Here is a 19,927-nt window from a genome sequence, read left to right as displayed (position 1 = left end):
GACATGATTTGGAAATGCATTCACGAAACGCCGCGCCCCAAACGACGCCCCCACCCCCATGCCTTCAAGCACAAAGGCAAAATGGGGCACACTCAGCACTTCTCTCAAGTGGACTAAGTGAATGGCAAGCTCCTCTCAAGGAGGGAACCAGAGCTGTGACCTGCCTTCTTTCAGGGAGAAGGGAAAAGGGGGGAAAGCTATAGAAACAAAAGCTTTGTAGCTTTTTCTGAGGAGATTGTGAGATGAGAAAGGACTTTTGAGGCAAGAGCAAGTGTGTGACGGTCCGCGTGTGTGCCGCTCCGTAGAGCCTCGTCTCTCAGATGGAAGGTACAGGGAGATTTGGAGTAATGCTTCCCCTTACCTTCTTAACTCCTCAGAAACCCAGGTCTTGAGAAGCCAGCCCCTTCAGGAGCTGCCTTCCCTTTGATGTGGACGTCTGGCCCTACTGGCAAGGAAACACTGGAGAAGCCTGAGTGTTTTTAAGATGGCCGTACCTGAGAGTGTCCTTTTAAGTGGTGCTGCTGTCCTAGGAGGAAGAATGGCCTTGGCCTGTCCAAGGTTGGTCACTCAGCTCTTGCTGGCATCCATCAGAAAGTACCTCTGGGATCTGAAAGAGTCCCTAAATGTAACACAGACTAAGCAGTGTGTTGGAGGTCCCCACAAGAGCCATGACGATGATGATGGTGGTGATAATGATAGGAACTCAGTAGGAAGGACTGCCCACAGCACTGTCCCCCCACCGCCACCACTGATAAAGATCTCATGGAGACAGAAGATTTGGCTCCCTCAGTTAGTCTTAGTCACAGCTGGTTGGCCCTTAATGGTCATTTCACCACAGCCCTGAATCTATTGGTAGCATCACTGAATGGCAGCTACTACAAAACAGTATTAAAATGTGGGTGAAAGCACCGAATAGAGTCAGCTCAGCTGCTTGCTGGCATGGGCAGCGACTCGCTCCTGGTGCTGCGTCCTGAGTGTGAATGAGGGTATAGTAGCAGCGACGTTGTGAAGTCCTTCAGAGAGGTTAGAGTTGTATACATAGTGAACAGTTCAGAGCAGTGTGCAGCTCCTGGTAATGTTTTCAACAGGGTTGCCATATAGCCGATGCTGTAGTGCTGTCAACTACGGAAAGAATGTCTTTTATCCAGCACACAGCATGACATATTTAACGTTCAAGTAACTTTATGTAGAACCCTAGACAAAGAGAGAATTCTCCAAAGCTGGAGTAACTCCATCAGGAAAACCTATAAGCAGAGAACAGCTGTGTCTGTGAGAGTTGCTTGTCCTGTTTACCTGGAGTTCTTGTGGGCGGGCTCCTCCACCCCATCACAGCCAGGTGGGGAGAGATGTTTCAGGCTGAGAACTCTTGCTGCAGAACTGTTTTTCCCATTATCCTCACCAGTCCCACCACCCAGCTTCTATGGCCCCATCTCACATTCTTCGGAGCTATTCAGCATTCTCAGACTACAGTTTGTTCTGTAGGATTTGTTTAGTCAGCAAGACTGCTCATGTTTTTAGATTCTATAGAAAGCAGGGAAAGCGGAGAATAGGCAGCAGAGAGGGTTCATCCTTGCTTCTAGAAAGAATTCCCATGCGAATCCTCTAACAGAGTAGGACTTACCAACATTTTAAATGGAAATTAAAAACCAAAGTGGGGGATAAAGTTAAGAATAAAACAACTATGATGATGCAGAGGTACGTCTAGTGGAGATGGCTGGTGGATCCTAGAAGGACATTGGGGTGTGTTCTACCTGGGAGGTCGGCGCATGCCCAGCACCAATGTTTAGCTGTGTGTGCATGTGTACATGCGTGTGTATGTGTGTGTGTGTGTGTGTGCGCGCGCGCGCGCACACGCGCATGTGCGCGTTCCTGTGTCATGTGCATCTGTGTGTGTGTTTGTTGTTTTGCTTTGTTTTGTCACTGTGATTAAACACCTAACAAAACAACCTTAATAGAAGGATTTGTTTGGGCTTCTAGTTGTAGAGGGCTCAGTCTGTGTCCAGTTGACTTCGTGATTCTGAGCCCATTGTGAAGCTGAGCACCGTAATAGAGGAGCTGTGTAGAGCGGGAAGTATTCACTAACGTCGGACCGGAAACAGAGTGAGAGAGGATGGAAGTGGCCATGGTCACCTTCGTGATCAGCTTTTATCATCAACTTGATACAACTTAGAGCAAGAAGGAAGAAGGAATCTCAGGTGAAGCACTGTCTCAGTCAGGTTGACTGTGGTCCTGTCTGTCAGGATTGCCTGCACTGATGCTTGATGGGGGAGGACCCAACCATGGCCAGTTCCAGGTGCTGCCCATGGCACTGCAGAGTCTATCTGGATAGTAAAGCCAACAGAGAGCTAGTGAGAGAACCAGTGAGCAGTGTTCTTCCGTGACTGCTGTTTGCTTTCTGCCTGAGCTCCTATGCCAACTTCCCTCAATGATGGGATGTGACTCGGAAGTGTAAGCCAAATAAACCCTTTCCTCCCCAGATTGCTTCTGCTCAGTGTTTGTCACAGCCACAGAAAGCACACTAAAACAGTCCCCCAAGACCAGTGACCTATTTACTCATATCTACCCTGGCTTCATTTCATTGATAAAATACCCTGGAAAAAACAGAAGCATCTTACAAGAGAAAGAGTTTACTCAGCACCCAACTCCAGGTCACAGTCCATTACTGCGGGAAAGTCGAAGCAGGAAGTGCTCATGGTTCATCACACTAGATCACATTCATAGTCAGAACAAGAGAAATGATGGCATGCACGGTCACTCGCTTGTGTTCAGCTCGATTTCTCCACTCTTGCCTCAGGACCCCTGCCTAGGCAATCATGCCACCCACAGCGGGTGGGTGGGTGGCACCACCACACCTTGTCACATCAATTAACTGAATTAAGACGATTCCCCCACATACATGCCCACAGGCCAGCCCAATGTAAACAATCCTAAAGAGAGAATTGAGATTCTCTCCTTAGGGATTCCATGTTCCATTAAGTTGACCATCAAAGTCAACAATCACAGTATCCAAACCACAGCATTATTTAATTCAGTGGTTTTGCATGGAAGATGACTCTCTATGCCCATTGACCCTTGAACTTATGCCCATTGTGATTACTAGTGATTTTAGAGGTTTGGATTACTTTTGTCTTCATCTGAATCCATACTACATGCAAGTGAGCCAGACATCTCCTTGGCAAGATGTCTCCAGTGGAGACAAGAGTGTTGCTCTGCAAGACGGGTTGCTCTGACTCCATGACTGTCATGTAAGTGGTTCCTGCTTATAAGGTCCCTTATCATGCCCATGTTCTCCAGACAGTGACCATGGTGTAGAGACAGGGCTAAGCAGGACTCTAAAACTCCACAGGGCATTGTGGACTGTTAGGTGTCCATATATGCAGAATCTATGAATTTTATGAATTCATGATTTGCAGAATGGAAAGATGTGGCCATGTCTAATACACATTTCTGTTTGTTTTCTTCCTGTTCTCAAGTGATTAGGGATATAATAAGTGAATTTCAGACCAGCAAAGCAGTCAGACACAGAGATGGAAGCAGATATGAGCAGGAGGAAGGAGCTTGGACTCGATCCAGGCAAACCTATACCTTCTCCCACTCCCCGATGCAGAGCCGCACACACGAAGGCCCAGAAGCCCTTCGTGTTCCTTCCCAGCCTGGAGCTCCCTTTCATTTTACTTGGGATTTAAACTGGTCAAAGGCATTCCTGCCTTCTCCTTAGAGATGTAATACAATATGAACTCATAAGAATTGTGGTTTGTTTGCTTTCTTGTAATCTGAAACAGCTTTTATCAAAAACCCAATTCACAAGGAGAAGTTAATCTTGTACAGGAAAAAGCAGATCTTCGTGGGGATTTTTTCCACTTAAAATGTCTGACTGTAGAGGTTTTTTCCCTTCCTTTTTCAGCCCTCTATGAAAAAGTTGGTCTACCCCAATACTGTCTCACACAGGGGACCAATTAGATAAGACAAATCACCCAAAGAATGTTTATCTGCAACCAAAAGGTTCTTCAGAACTCTTGATGTTGTCTTGGCATTTCCATTTTTTAGTGGGAATTTTTTTTAATGATGGAGTGGCCGACTTATTTTAATGCCTGGCAGGGCCAGGAAGAGCTAGCTGCCTTGGCTGACATGTGTAGACATATGAGAAACATTAATATTTAATTTTTACTCTGTTTACTTTGAGAGACTGCCAGGGAGTGATTCAGATATTCGGCAGAAAGGGGCTTTTCTTTTATAATATAGTACAAAGGAAAACTGAATGCATGTTCTTTCTTCAAAGCGGGGGCTTGGGGCGGGAAATGGTATTTATTTGTACAGCTTACACGGGGACTACTTGGACTGTGTAAACACTCATATAATTTTATTAAGAGTTGCTACCAAATCTTTTTTCCTCTAGCCTGTGCTCCAAGCCAATGATGAGGAGTTGGGGTGTGCTGGTCCCACATTCCTTTAATTCAACAGTGCTTGGGTGTCCCTGGTTGAGGGTCAAAACCTGGGGACAGTGACATGCCCAGCGATGAGTCGGGTTGGTAAATGTGATGATTCCAGCAACAGTACAGGGCTCCTCCCCTGCCTGACTCTTTAGCGATTCTGCTCCAGGAGGCTACTGCAGCAACTTCTGACTCTGGGATTAAGCCAAACTTCTCAGCCTAGGCTTAAAGGCAATGCACAAAGCTCACCAGCCGCTGCTCGCTGGGTGCAACCTGATGTGGAGCTGGGGGCTCCTTTCTTCAGCTGTCTTCAGGTTCCCCAGAACCCCTGGGGATCTATTCAGATAAAGGTCAGTTGAGGGACAGTTTTGGTTTTGAATACTAGAGAGAACTAGAAAACATAAACAATTCACCACTGTGGTGGCTGCAGTGCCCCACACCAACAGTGTCACTCGCAATGTGTTTAGTGTGTCCCCCCACATTCACAGCGGAGCTGACAACACATGCGCTTATTGAAACAGACCTGGCAGGTGATGGTAAGGCTTTTCTAAGAAAGCCAGAGGGTTAGCCCCGGTGTAGGGACTGTGAGAACGGCTTTTGTTGGTAGGTCCCTTGTTCTTTGTGATTGATAGCTAACATGTATTGGGAACGGGTTGTTTGCCTTTGATCATTCTCATCAAGTTCCTTAATCTATATTCAGAGGATCTTTCGGCATTTAATGTTCTATAGCCCAGGGTGCCCAAACACTCACTCTGTAGTCCAGCCTGGGCTTGAACTCAGGACCCTCCTGCCTCCTAGGATCAGAAGCACTTACCAGCACACCCAGCTTTGGTATGGGGGCAGTGTCTCTCCACTTCTACCCATTCCTAACTGAAGTCTGGGCTAATAAGTTCATAACCATTGTGGAGCTAGCAGAAGCTGGGGTTTGTCTTCTCTTGTCATGCTCAGCTTTTGTGGCATCTCAGAACATGGCGTGCAACCTTGTTGCTATGGAATTAAGCCATGACTCACATTGGTAAATGCAGCTATACAGGCGAATATTAATTACCAATAGCGATTTTAAAAGTAGCTTTTTTTTAAAATAGAGTTGGTCTCCTTTAAAATCATAAAATTTAGATGAGATATATTATTTAAGAAAAGGTTCACAGCTTCTGTAGTGCATCAGAACAAGGTCTGGAACACACACAAAAAGTTAAAAGAATCTACTTTGGAAGTTAAACATTAAGGATGGTCATTATTTTTTGCTTCATTAAGATTTACTTTAAGTGTGTGTGTGTGTGTGTGTGTGTGTGTGTGTGTGTGTGTGTGTGTGGTACACTTGATAATGTCACCTACAGAGATCAGAAGAGGGGCATCAGATCCTTCCGGGCTGGAATTACACCATTATAAGCTGCCCGACCTGGATGCTGAGAACAGAACTCAGGTCCTCTGCAAGAGTAGTACTAGTTACTATCTCTCCAGCTCATTGATCATTCTTTCTTTCTATTTTTGATTGTAGAAGAATCAAAATAACTGTATGAGTCTATAATCTACCCGAACAATTTGTGTTTTATGTCTAATTGCCATGAAGAGTAATTACAACTATGCATAGCATTTACTGGTTGTCCCATTGATTTTCATTCATTAGATTCTGTTTCAACACCAAGCTCGCTCTGTTCACTTAAGCATGTCTTCATTCTTTCATAGTTTATGCACTAATAATTTGTGACTGAGGAGGAGACCATGTCATGTAAGACAACTCAAGACCCTGGTTCTAAGTTTAATCTGTTTCCATCACTGTTGCTACACTGCCTCTTATAAACACTCATACGGCAAAAGATGATACTGGTTTCTACAGCATGCCCTTACAATACAGTGTGTTCAGCACAAACAGCTTGATGTGGAAATCTGAAACTGGAAAGCATGACATAACTTCTAGATATATTTCTCTGAAGAAAGGAGAGTGAATATGGCTGAGCAATATGAACAGACAGCACCTAGTCTGTGAATAATTCATATGTTAGAAGAAACAATATGTCTGCCTAAGTCTGGTGTTCTTTGTGTCACTTAGAAGACCAAGGAGACAAAGACCCACAGTGCTCAGAGCCATGCAGCACCCTGTAGGAAGAAGGCACCCTGTTGAGAGTGGAAGCAGGCACAGTGTAGAAGACTTTCTTGGGCTGACAAACCCAAATCATGACACAGAGACTTAATAATTATGAATTCTCAACCTTAGCTTAGACTTGTTTCTAGCTAGTTTTTATTAACTCATTTCTACTAATCTATCTGCTTCCCCAAGGCTCATCTACCTATGTAATGTCTATCCTGATTTCTAGCTTCCACCATGTCTGTTTGTCTGGCCCCTGCCTGCCTCCTCTTTTCTGTCTGCCCTCCAGCCCCACCTATCCCTTCTCTGCCTAGCTATTGGGTGCTCAGCTTGTAATTAGACCAATGAGGTCTCTTAGACAAGCAAGGTAAAACAACAGCACATCTTTATATAACTAAACAAATGCAGCATACACAAATGCAACACACCTTTACATACCTAAACAAATAATAGCATAAAAATTACAACGTCTTTACATAGTTAAACAATTATTCTGCAACACAAACAAATAGGACACTTCTTTATATAGTTAAACAAATATTCTATTCCACAACATTTCCCCCATTTTATCTAGATAAAATGAAAGGATTTAACTTTTACATAGTAAAACTACATATAATAAGAACAGTTATCAAGTAAGAATTATATTGCAATTATCTAGTTCATTTGTATTTGGCAAATTCATAGAAAATACTTCATTATTTATCTTAACTTTTTTAGTCCAAAATTTTGTACCTAATTTGCATTCTATCATAACTAAGGAAAACTGTAATTATAACTATCTAGTCTTCAACTCCAACAAAAAGCCCAGAAATGATATATTGCCTGAGTAAACAAGAAGTGTAGTGCAAGCTACTTCTAAAACTATAGAAATGACAGAGACATCTGGCTGCCTGGACAGTTACCTGAGGTTCTTCAGCAATGTTGGGATATCCATCTTCAGTCATCATACCTAGAATATCTGACAGACTTTTATATGAAGCAGGAATTTCACAGGACTCTCCTACCTTGTCTTTACAAAGTTCAACAGTCACTTTTCTTTGTGTTTTGCATATCCACTTTTGACAGCATACTGTCAGCAGCTGAGGCAAGGACAGTTTCTTGCCCAAATGGCTAGCTTTGTCACATTGAAAGTAAAGTCTATATGGAGGTTCTTCAATGCCCATCATGATTTTATGAAGTAGATTGGTGCTGCCAGGAACAAACATGTCTCACTGTTATGAAAAGTCTTAAATGTCACATTCTGTAGGTCTTGGAGGTATTTGAAGATTACCTATCTAAACTATACCTGTTTAGCCTTGAAATCATGCCTAATATGACTACAAGTTTGATTAACTACTAACCTCCATTTTTAGTTTGACACTGCATTTTAGATGAGCTGCATAACCACAAACAAGAGTAGAAACATAATACAGTAAACAAAAATAACTTTAAATTTGTATCAATATACCAAAATCCATACCAATGAAAAATATTTGAGGTTAATAGTTGTCTTTTTATCCTATATTCCCCCTAAATGATGACAAACAACTGTAACCCACAAAACAATAAAAAAATAACCCACCCTACATATTGGGAGTGTGGGCATTGTGTTCTCTAGACTGCTTCCTGTTTTTCTGGGGGAAATGGCATCTCCAGAGGACCCTGAGAAAATTGAGATAATGGTCAAGTCATGGGAAAATGATTGTAACATTTGTTGTCCAGTCTCAGAACTGTTCCCATGCAGAGGGCTCAGTATATATGTCACCTGTTTTGTAATTTGTCTTGGTTTATTTCTTTATGTCTGTAGCCAAGATTTTCAGAAGGTCTCCTCTTATCAAATCTGATCTCTAGTAACATTAAAGGAACCTAAAGGCTTTCATTTCCTGAGGAAACAAAAGCATAACCTCTTCCCCGATGTAATACATTTTCTGAATTCCATTTTAAAATTAAGACATCCCTTAAGTATCTGAGTTGGTTTAATTCAGCAGTCCCCTTTATAATCCAATGTCTCTCAGTAGCTGTCTTTCACTCCTCAGCATTCAAAAACTTCAAAGTCAACACAACACCATATAGTATTCAGACTCCCTTTTTCCCCATCTTTATGTGTTCTTTCCTTTATTTTACTTTACTTTATCTTTAAAGGCTATTATTTTTAAACTCTTTTTCCTATGACTATCTATACCTAGTTTCTTTTCTTTCTTAAGCACCTACACACATTTTTAAACATATGGTAACCTGTTTAAAGGTTTTTTTTCAGTCTGGACTTGATTTACTGTGCACCTGTAGCATTATCTCACCTTATGAGCCAAACCTTGAACATGGAGCTCGGCTTTGTGCTGGTGGTTGACTCTGTCCCACTTAGGTTTGTGACAGCTGAGCTTGGTGCACTGTGGACCTGACAGAGAGCTGCATTTGGCTGTGAGCTGTATTTAACCACCACAGCTCTAGGAAGTTGGTTCCTACACTGTGGCAGGAGTTTTTACTTTGCTTGCTATTTCTGCTTAACATGTTGGCTGCTCAAATGCTCACTGTATGGTAGAGCCGCGTCTCTGTACAATGTGGGTACCAGGCTACTAGGAAGCCCTGTTGGGTTTCTGTTTTCCAGCTTTTTTGGGCCCTACATGGAAATATGTGCCCCAAGTTGGGCAACAAATGTAGCAGACTTCCAGGGATGTCAGCAAAGAGAGGAAGTTAGCCAGTTGTTGCTTTGAATCTCAAGTTTTATTAAAACGATAGAGATTTGGTTAAAGATACATCTAGAGGCAACAACAATCTGCCCCTAGCCACAGCCTAAGCAGGTAGGCTGCTCATAGTGCAGCCACTATGATGAAGGTAAAACAGCAGCACAGTTCCCTGTAACTGTCATAGAGGTTTGGTAAAGGATGAGCCATGGTGGCTCTGTGAGGACACCAACACTATACACATCCTCATTGTCTTGGTTCCTTCCAGCTCTGTGATTTATAAAGAACAGAAGTTTATTACAATTCTGTAGGCTGAGAGGTTCAGTGCCTAATGTAAGCTGCCTTCTACTTACAAGGTTGTTGAATCCTATCCTGGCAGAAGGACTGCAATATGTGCTCACTAGAAGGAAGATCCCCTCAGTCCTTATATAAGAATACTAACAACCTTTTGGAGGGGAGCATCCTGACCCTGAGCTGTAACTGTGCTGAGATACCAGCCATAGCCATGGGTACACCAAAGTCAGACCACAGGAAGCATCAGGCGGGAGTAGGAACTGGAACATGCCCCCGTTGTCAAGGCTGGAGTGGTACTGCAGCTTTGGAAAATAGTTGTGACCATTCTCAAAGGATGAAGGATGGAATAGTCATGGGAACTAGCTATTCCATTCCTAAGATACATATATGGAAATTGTAACACAGTTGCCTGTAAACTTGAACTAGAAGTGTTTGTAGCTTTATTCACCATAGCTAAAAGAGTAGAAGTGCAATTTAGGTCCAATGGTCAAAAGTGATAAATAAATTAACATATGGTTTATGCAAACAAAGAAGTATTACTCAGGTATAGCAAAGTAAGATTCTAATATACAGCAAAAGACATAGAGAGAGCAGATAAAATTAAATACATAACTGTAAGTAAGAGGGTTCATTCACAGAGGGCCACATGTGTAAGAACATTTAGATGGAATGTCCAGAGTAGGATGCTATGACCGAAAGCTAACTTAGCAGTCTGGGGAAAGAAGAGAATAAGAAGTGGCTGCGAGTGGGCATCATGTTTCTTTAGGGATGATGAAAATGATGGGTGTTGTACAACTTTGTAACTACTTAAAAATGACTGAATTGTACACTCTAAAAGGGTGAAACTTATCTTGCGAATTGCATCTCAAGAAAAAAAAGTCATGGACCGGGTATCATGGTGCACACTTTCAACCCCAGTACCTGGGAGGCAGAGGCAGGTGGCTATCTGTGAGCTCCAGGATAACCTGTCTTCATAAAAGAAACTTCATATAAGAAAACAAAACAAAAACCCCACATATTTCTTCATCTATTTAGATTGTCATGTGATTTTTGCCTTCAATGTTATTTATGTGGTGTGCTGTATTTATTGGCTTGTATATGTTGAACCATCCCTGTACTCCAGTGATCAAGAAACTGGTCATGAAGAATGTTCTTTCTGACATATATCTGTATTCTGTTTGCAAGTATTTTATTGAACATCATTTAATCTACATTCATCAGAGGTACTGGCCTGTGGTTTTCTTTCTTTGTTGTTGTGATATTGCCTGGTTTTGGTATTAATTAGAATGATTATGGCTTCAAGGAAGAAGCTCTAGAGTTTGAGAATGATCTTTCTGTTCCTTTCTCTCCCCTCACCTCTTTCTTTCTTCTGTTTTCTTTCTATTTTTGAATGGTTTAACAAGGATTGGGTGTTTTGAAAATCTGGTAGAATTCTTCTGTGACAACCCAGACCCCCTGATCATGGATATCGGTGAGGAGGTCTAGTTAATCTATGGGGCCTCTGGTAATGGATCAGTATTTATCCCTAGTATACAAATGGACTTTGGGAGCCCATTCCACATAGAGGGATACTCTCTCAGCCTAGACACATGGGGGAGGGCTTAGGCCCTGCTCCAGAAGATATAACAGACTTTGAAGATTCGCCCCCCCCATGGAAAGCCTCACCCTCCCTGGGGAACAGAAAGGGGATGGGATAGGGGGTTGTTATGGGGCAGGGGAGGAGGGGAGGGAGAGGGAACTGGGATTGATATGTAAAACAAGATTGTTTCTAATTTAAATTTTAAAAAGGAAAAAAACCAAACCTTTGCTTTTTGTAAATTAAAAAAAAATTCTACTGTGAATCAGCCAGGAAGATTTTATTACTATTTCAATCTCCTCCTTTGTTATGTTTAGGTTGTTGACTTCTTGTTTTAATTTGAGGGATTTGATGGTATTTACAGCTTCATCCTTACCTTTTTGGTTACTAACATGGTATCTTATATTCTGGATTTCTTTGGTACATGTTGGAATGGTTTCCTGATTATTTATGATTCTGTTAATTCAGGTTCTTTATTTCTTTCTTTTGGTTAATTGGACCAAGGGTTTGACAATCTCATATATCTTCTCAAAGAGCCAGCTGTTAGAAATATATGAATGTCACAACAATTAATGAAAAACAGAGGCCATGAAATTGAAAAAGAGCAAGGATGAGTATATGAGAGGTTTTGGAGGGAGGAAAAGGAAAAAGAAAATGGTGTAATTATATTATAATCTCAAAAAATAAACGAAATAAGTTTTAAAAATAAAAAAGAAAGAAAAAGAAGTCTTCACAAAGGCTAAACTCTACCCAATGAGAAAATGGAGATTACACAAGGAGTTTGTGAAAATAGCTCTTTAATGTTCTTTGTGGTAACATCATTAGGTGTTCTATATTTGTGAGAATGGGGGGAGAAAGAGAGCAGGGGGAGATAAGAGAAGGGAAGAAAAAGAGTGAGAAAATTAAGAGAATAGAGAAAAGAGAACAGAGACAGCAAGAGCATGTGCAAACACACTATTCTGGTATTTTCTTGTGTGCTCTAGTTTTCTATGGGGCTGGGCCAGAAGGCCTGGAAAGATGCCAGGAGCTTTCCTCAGAATGGCTCTGACTCTGTACCAATCAAGGCCTATATTCACTGTTTCTTAGAATTGCTTCCTGAAGGCCACCTGGTCATCTCTGCAAGCCGGGTGTCTCTAGGAGTGCAGAGCAGGGTCATCTTCTCACCCTTCCCCCTGTGAAGGCACTAGATGGTGATTGATACTAAGGCTTCCTTCTTGGTGGAACATAGCTATGGTAAGAACTCTCTGCAACCCTTGGCAGAACTGGAGAGAAGCTTTTGAGATCTGTGACATTTGAGGCAGCCTTAGAACACATTCTCACGGTATTACTCTCCACATCAGTCAGCCTGACACTCAGTCTTAGCCCAGGTTGGCTGAAAACTTGTAACCATCCGCCTACCTCAGCCTCCCAAATGCTGACATTTTATGATCAGCTTGGTTCATTTCTTTCTAATTAATTATTACATGTTCCTTTGAGACAGGGTCTCATTTATAGTTCTTGCCTGGAACTCATTACAGAGACCTGACTAGCCCCTAACTCACAGAAATCAGCTCTGCCTCTGCCTCCCAGATGCACGGATTAAAGGTGTTTACCACCATGCTCAGCCTTTTGATGTGTTTCTCAATTGCAAACTGCAGAATGCAGGTTTAGTGACTAAGGGTGACTATGAATAAGCCCTGGGTTTGAGGGAGAATACTGCAGAATGGGGAGTCCTGGTATCACTTACTGCAAGAACAGAGTTGTCTTAAAGGCCCAGACACACATGAACCCTGTTAGATCCAGCCAGGTACATCTTGACTTCTGTAATATGAGTGTATGTACACCTTCTCTGCTGGCCTTAAAACGAAAATGTCCTCAGGTGAGCAGGGACCCAGGGCAGGCATTCTGGACGTCCTCTAACCCTGCTGCACAGAGCAGAGCCACCACAAAACTCATCAAGCCCGGCACCTGATTCTCCACCAAATGCACTGAATACGGTCTGCAGGAACTTGTATCCAAGGATTATGTTCCAATATTGGAGGCAAAAATCAGGACCAAAAAGTAAATACATTTCTTCTTGGACATCCTTTAGACTGCACCTGAGGCGGGATGCCGTGGATCTGCGTCCTCCCGTGAGGGGCTAACGTGGGTGACACTGTTCATCTGGGAATGCACAGCACGGAGGGGAGGGCATACACGCAGAGTGTAGCTTTGTAATGAGAACTAAAGAACCGCAAGTGTAGAACCTAAGTTGTTTAAATGCACAGAAGATGGAGTCTACCATCCCAAGGGTTAGGTCACAGTAGCCGTCTATAAATTTTGGAAGACTCAGCTTTGGATTTAAACCTGAGAGCTTTCATAATGTATGTTAGAAGCAACTGCCCATATTTCCTGGGACTCAGAGGCTGAAGTGGTCGTTCATGAAACACAGGTAAGGTGTCTCAACCGGGAAGCCAAGTGTCCACTCTAAGTCGAACTATAGGTGTTTTGGTATCCTAAATCCTGGCCGTGCCTGCTCCCTCTGCATCCTCAGGGCATACTAGGATGCCTTTTTAACTTTGCTGAGCTTACCATTTCATGTCTTAAAGGCTCTTACATCTCCAAATATTTACCCAAGCTCTTTCACCCTGCTCAACATGCCTCTTAAGTCCTCTCTGTTTGCACATGATCTCAAATATCCCTGTAGCTGCTATGCCTGGCATTGAACTCTTAGACTGCCTGAGGGTTCAGGGTTCTCCTTGCCTGTCTCCACACTGCCAGCTTCCTCATCAGCTAGCATACCCTTGGCAGAATCTCTGACTGTTCTCTCATTCCCAGAATCTAATCCTTCTGCACATCCCATGGGCTGTGCCTTCCGAGTTCTCCAGTATTAATTCATTACTTGCCATCTCCGAGGTGTCATGTAATCCCACTGGAGTTCTCGTAATAGCTGCTTAATTCATTTCCTGCATCCACTCTTGTTCTTAGGGACTGATCCTGGACAGCACCTAGAGGGATCTCTCTAAAAGGGACAGCCAATCATGCTGTTTCTTCATCAAAGCTCTTCCGTGGCTCCCTTCACTTTGAGGAAGACATCCGAAATTCACCAGTTTTGGCAATAAAAAGAAAATCCTACTTCCCGATGGATTTTACCATTTATAGTAACACCGTTTCAAGATTTTCGTATTTTTCTCATGTACTGAACCCTGTAGGTAGTTCAGAGTTTGGAAACCGAGATATGGAGAAGTTGTGAAACATGGAAGCACGCACAACCAGACACGGGTGAGCTGGTCCTCAGGCTTGCACTTGCCCATTGCCCGCTGGCAATCGGATGTGCTAGAGTGTGCTGGGACCGGCACCATGTAACTCGTCTTAATTAAAATACTGCAGGAAGGATCCCAGCTTAGTGTTGTCTTAAGTTTTCTGATGTATCTCAGTGTGAAGTGGGGTAAAGGGGACAGGAGTTAAGGAAACAGGAGAGGAAGAAGATGGAGCTTGCATTAATTAAGAAGCCTGCATCCCTCCAAACTGATGCTCCCCAGCCAAGCTGGAGGCTCAGAGCTTTGTTTTCAAAGTCTGATCTCTCCCAAGCTGAAGGTTACATCAAACATATGGAGATATACCACCCAGCAGGCAAACCACAGCTTGCTTCTTGAAAGACTTGTTTGGGATTGGCTTGGCTGTTGCTCTATGCTCACCACAGGCCTCAAGCTCTAGGCAATTTGAGAAGAAGAACTTGATTTCAGCCAGAGAGTGGGCACCTCCAGAAGGCCAACCATGCCCACAGACCTTAGGCAGGCTAGCCCCTGGCAAGTAGCTTTTCTGATTTTTACTCTAAGTAGAAAGTCTCCCAACTTCCTAACTACTGTTGTGTGTGTGTGTGGGGGGGGGTTCACATTGTAAGTGGTTAGAAAGCTTGGACTCTGCTCAAAGATCATCAGAAATCAGAATCAGGACCAAGGATTCAAGAGAGCAAGGGAGAGGTTGGTTGTTGTACACATTGAAACATTTGTTTTGTCCTTGCCCTCTGGTCCTCTTCTTGTCCCAAGTGCCCATGATCTTCTCTGGATTCAGCCTGGCATATTGCTGTGCTGCACCCTTGCAATCCTAGCACTCAGAAAGCAGAGTGATGTCGTCCCAGAGCTCAGGAAACGGGAGAGCCAGTGCCAGCCAGTACGTACTAGATCGGCAGGACTTGTCTCACCCTGAATGACACAAGACAAACATGAAATCTGCTACACAGGCGGCCTAATCTGATCCCTCTATGTACTGGAGGGAGAACGGGGAGCCTCAGTCTGGCCTCCTCCCTTCTACATTGTAAACCACTGTTATCTAAAGCAAGCAGAGACATGGGAGGAAAACGCCCAATTATATGCCAGGAAGCACAGTGTCCTGGGTTTGGGGCAGGGGAGTGACGACATTGAGTTTCATTGATGGGGCCCCTGCGGCAAGCCAGCAACCCCCCAGGAAGGCCTGCTATTCCTGTCCTCTTGGTGAACCTGCCTGAAAGGGATCCAGGAGTTATTTGGTAATCAGGACTTGTCAGCACCTCGGTTATGCAGGGTGGTTCAATCCGATAATGTGAATGGAGCCTGTAATAGGGCTGATGAAAGGGACTCCAGTTTCAAAAAGGGCCTTGAATGATTTTTTGTTCATTTTCTGTTTACATGTAATGTGTTATTGATGTCATTACCTTATAATACAGCAGCTTGTTTCATAGAAAAACCAGGAATTACTCATTCTTAAAAAAAAAAAAAAAGACTTAGCTGGAAAAGAAAAAGAAAGAACGAAAGAAAAGGACCCTGTTACATGAGGAAAATTGCATCCGAGGGCTGCAACTGAAACATATTGATTTTTCTGGCACACGACTTTTTAGATTAAAATGCCAATACCAAATCCTTTCATGACCTATAGTTCATAAGAAGTTCGCATGTCATTTGCTATTATTCTGGGGGGGAACACGCTGAATCTTTAATGAAAACATAGTTGGGAAGATGTCTGCCTTTTCCACAATTTGCATATCATTATAATAATGCCTGGTGATGAACTAAACATGCTCATAGTGGGGTGAGATGAACATTTTTCTTATTTCAAATCAAAAGGCATTTGTCTCCTTGATCATGGCTTGTTTGAACTTCCCCCTTGGGGGGTGGAGGCAGGACTGGATGTATGCTCTGTCCTTGTCTAGGCTCCAGAAGCCTGGACATAGGACTGTCCCCTCGCCCCCCACTTCCTAAAGTCCTTTCAAAGCCAGAAACGCATACATATCAGACCTCTGTACTTGTAATCCGTTCTCACAAGTATATGTGCCGGGTTCAGGGTGGTCCTGCTGCTTGCTAAGCCAGAGCCTATTTGCTTTCCTTATCGTTGTTAAGACTTGAGCGGCCCTACACCACTCCATCTTTGCTGTTTTGCTTCGGTCACTAGAATGGGGAGGATTCTCAGACTTCCCAGATAATAGCTCCATCAGCTTGAACTCCCCTCCAGGTCCACAGCGGGGCGGTCAAACTGCACTCCATGAACCAATACTACCTAATATCTACTTTTGTAAGTAAAGTCTTGTTGGCACATAATCTGTCAATCAAGTTGCCTTATTAGTGATGGCTGTTTCAACTTGCTGTCAGCAAGAATGTTTCCATGGAGACCATAAGGTCAGAAAAGCTGAAAACACTGTCTTGCCACTTGCAAAAGCAGGTTGACTGATCCTTGGTCTGTGGAGTTAAATTTCTCTAGAATGTTCCCCTGTGCTCTGGTGTCCAGGGGTGGCCACTGCAGCACTTCAAACCAGAAGAATGGGAGTGGGTAAATGTTATAGAAATCATGACGTGTTTAGTGCTGTGAAATTTTAGAAGCCCCTAACCTAATGCTTAGATGACTGGCCACTTAACGTCCTGACAACATTTCCGTGTTTGTGATATGCTTTGTACATCTTGTGAGTTCTAGTGGCCTTCCTCCTGGGACTGAGGAACAGGTAGATCCTCACAGGTTCCTTCCCTTGGTAATGCCCCATGCTCGACAGGCACACAGCTGTGTGGGGTGCTCGCCAATGTACCGCCCCACCTCCCGGTATTGGAAAGTGGTTTTATTCTCAATCTGAATGCCTTCCCTCTCAAATCCAGTGTTGTTGTTTATTTCCTCAGCTCTCCACTATGAAGTGTGGCATCCTTTAGTATCCAGTCTCTCTCTGAATACATCAGCCGACATTCAGGTGCCAAGCCATGTGCTAGCCTACCAAAGTGTGATGCTTATCACCTCCATCCTCCAGCACATTAGACGTCTATCAATAGAAACTAAAAATTAACTCCACACATCACTGTCATTGACTTTACATTAAGTCACCAAAACCCTTTGCTGCTATGCTCCTGTGTTTTCTGATAATGTCATTTAAAATGTGCTTGTTCACCCTGCCTTTCCTTCTTGGACTGGGCCCCTGTTTCCATGGAGTCTGGTCCTCTAACATCGTATGATGATTCTCATCTAAGAAGGAAGGAGGCTGCAGCCTGAATATGGCTTCCCTACAGCCGCATGTGTGGAGCAGCTCCTTCCAGACCCTTGCAGTCTACTTTAAATAGCGGCAATGAGACTGAGAGCAGGTAACCCCTGTACGTTGCAGGCTCCCCTCCACACAGTCTGTTCTTGGGGTATGATGACTGCAGTGCCCTGGACTGACCGCTGGGATGGGGTCAGACTCAGGTGTGTGCTGAACTCTGAGCGAATCATTGTCCTCATCTCCAGGCCAGGCAACTGGGCATCAGCCTCCAGAACTCTCCTTCTCAGTGGTATAGCTGACCCATAGTGGCTCTTTCGCTGGCTGGAGTCTCAGGTGACAAACAGCAGCTCCCCGCTAACTCGGTATGGCAATGATGCATCGGGCAGGGGTGAAGATTTGGAGCTGTTTGCTGTCGTAGCACAGCTCAGCCCATCTGACAGATGCTCACACTTTGTATGACTTCAACCACACACTCAGGTGGTTTCAGCCCCTGGAAGTTCCCATCATTTGGGCACGAGGTTTACTTGTTGTTCACCCTGCATCAGCAAGTGTCCCTGGACCATTCCATCAAACATAAAGTCACATGTTTGAAGTAGTCTTAGAAATGTGTCCATGGCTTGGGAGCCAAGCAGAGCCCTGGCAGACGGGTCCTGCTACCATTCATACCACATCAACACATGGTCTCAGCGGGAGGCCATGGACTTTGATCTGAGCCCTAGCTGGAGACAGGTAGGACACCCCCAGTCGTCTTGTCTTGTCTACAACGGTCTCTGGTTGTGAAGTTTCCAAGCCTGCCTCTCTAGCCTTCCCAGAGCGTGAGTGAGTTCTTGTCTCTACTCCAGGGCTTGCCTTCAGTCTACTGGCTCTTAGATCCATACCTTCCTTAGTTTTGCCATGATGAAATTCATTTCTCAGGCTCTCAGTTTAATAGATTAGTAGGGCATGAAATTATGAACCTTTACTAAAGTCAACACAAAGTTATAAATGCAAAAAGGAATAGAATTGAAGTGCAAAGAGAGCTTTTGTTTTTCAGGAGGAAAAAGAAAACGTAATTTATAAATCCCGAAAACTATTTAGAATGGAAAAATTAGAAAAGATAAAAAATATCTATAGCTCTTTGAATTTTTGCCTTTGGAAGTTTCTTTAAACTTTGTTGCTTCTGCTGAGAAAGTTTTCTATAGAAAAAGAAGAAACATGGTTCAGTCTCTCCTAAATTCGCTGTTTTGTTGGAGTGATTGAGAAGCATTTCAAATTTCTATGTAAATTGTCAGGTTAGTTGGCAGTGGAAAACATTCAAAGGCTTCAAGGCAATGCCAGGCTGCTGTGTTGCAATGGTTTAGTACCCTAGCGCAAAGACATCCAAAGTCAGTGCCATGGACAGGAACACAGTGGGCACTTGTGAGCTGCTGTGTTCTCTTTTAGGAGGAAACCTGTTTAACATCTGGCTGAACCTGAATGTCTGACAGAACATTTAGAATTTGCTATCCTGAAACCCAGGTCAGCCTTCACTCCTGTGCTGACCAGGACAAACGGCCTAAGACAAATTACTATGGGCCATATCCACAACCTGTCAGTAAGGAACTGCAGAGACCCTCCCTGCTCAGCCCCGCTCAGCCCTGCTCAGCTCAGCCCAGCTCAGCCCTGCTCAGCCCCGCTTGCCCCAGATCACCCAGACGGACATATGCTGCAGGGAATGTCAGCATACAGATAGATAGCCATAGTCACTTGAATTAAAATCCTGTCCTTTCTCAGTTGCGATCAGGTGATCACATATATGAATTTGCTAGCTCTTACCCAAGCCTTAGAAAGGCCCCACAAAGAAAAGGTCCTGAAACATGAGCCCGTCTTATAAATCTACTTCTTCTACCAACCTGATTTGATTAAGAAGATGTGCAGAAAAGAAGGGGGAGTCATCTGGCATCTCAGCTAACAACACCTCTTCCTTCACCCCTCCGGCCCCACTATGAGCTTCTGTGTGTGGTTATCTCCACCAGCATCTCACCCGATGCAGACAGCCCACAACAGTCAGCCAGCTGCTGTGCTCAGCTCATTCAGCTGGATCAACCAAAAGAAAGCTGTGTTCCTAAGACTGGATCTCATGATTTACTTAGAGGTTCTTACCCTGTGTCTAAACTTGATCTCAAGATGGTCTCTCTCTCTCTCTCTCTCTCTCTCTCTCTCTCTCTCTCTCTCTCTCTCTCTCTCTCTCTCTCTCTCTCTCTCCCTCCCTCCCTCCCTCCCTCCCTCCCTCCCTCTCTCTCTCTCTCTCTCTCTCTCTCTGTGTGTATGTGTGTGTGTGCACTCGAGTACACACACACCTATTGTTGTCAGTAAGCCTTGTATACCAAGCATGATTGAGCCCAGGGGTCACTCTGGGACCATTGTTTTTCTGTCTTTAGTGTGTGTTTATATAAACTTTATTCTATCTAC

At 43.7% G+C, this 19,927-nt stretch overlaps 1 protein-coding gene across 2 annotated transcripts in view; it reads left to right on the top strand.

The window, feature by feature from the left end:
- Rarb (retinoic acid receptor beta) overlaps positions 1-19,927 on the top strand; it is a 336,441-nt gene that overhangs the window by 89,724 nt on the left and 226,790 nt on the right. The window lies entirely within an intron of this gene.

Source organism: Mesocricetus auratus, unplaced genomic scaffold (assembly GCF_017639785.1).
Source record: "Mesocricetus auratus isolate SY011 unplaced genomic scaffold, BCM_Maur_2.0 Super-Scaffold_100006, whole genome shotgun sequence".
In the NCBI taxonomy this organism is placed as follows: Eukaryota; Metazoa; Chordata; class Mammalia; order Rodentia; family Cricetidae; genus Mesocricetus; species Mesocricetus auratus.
The sequence above is the reverse complement of the archived record's forward strand: the minus strand, read 5'-3'. Positions and strand labels throughout refer to the sequence as shown.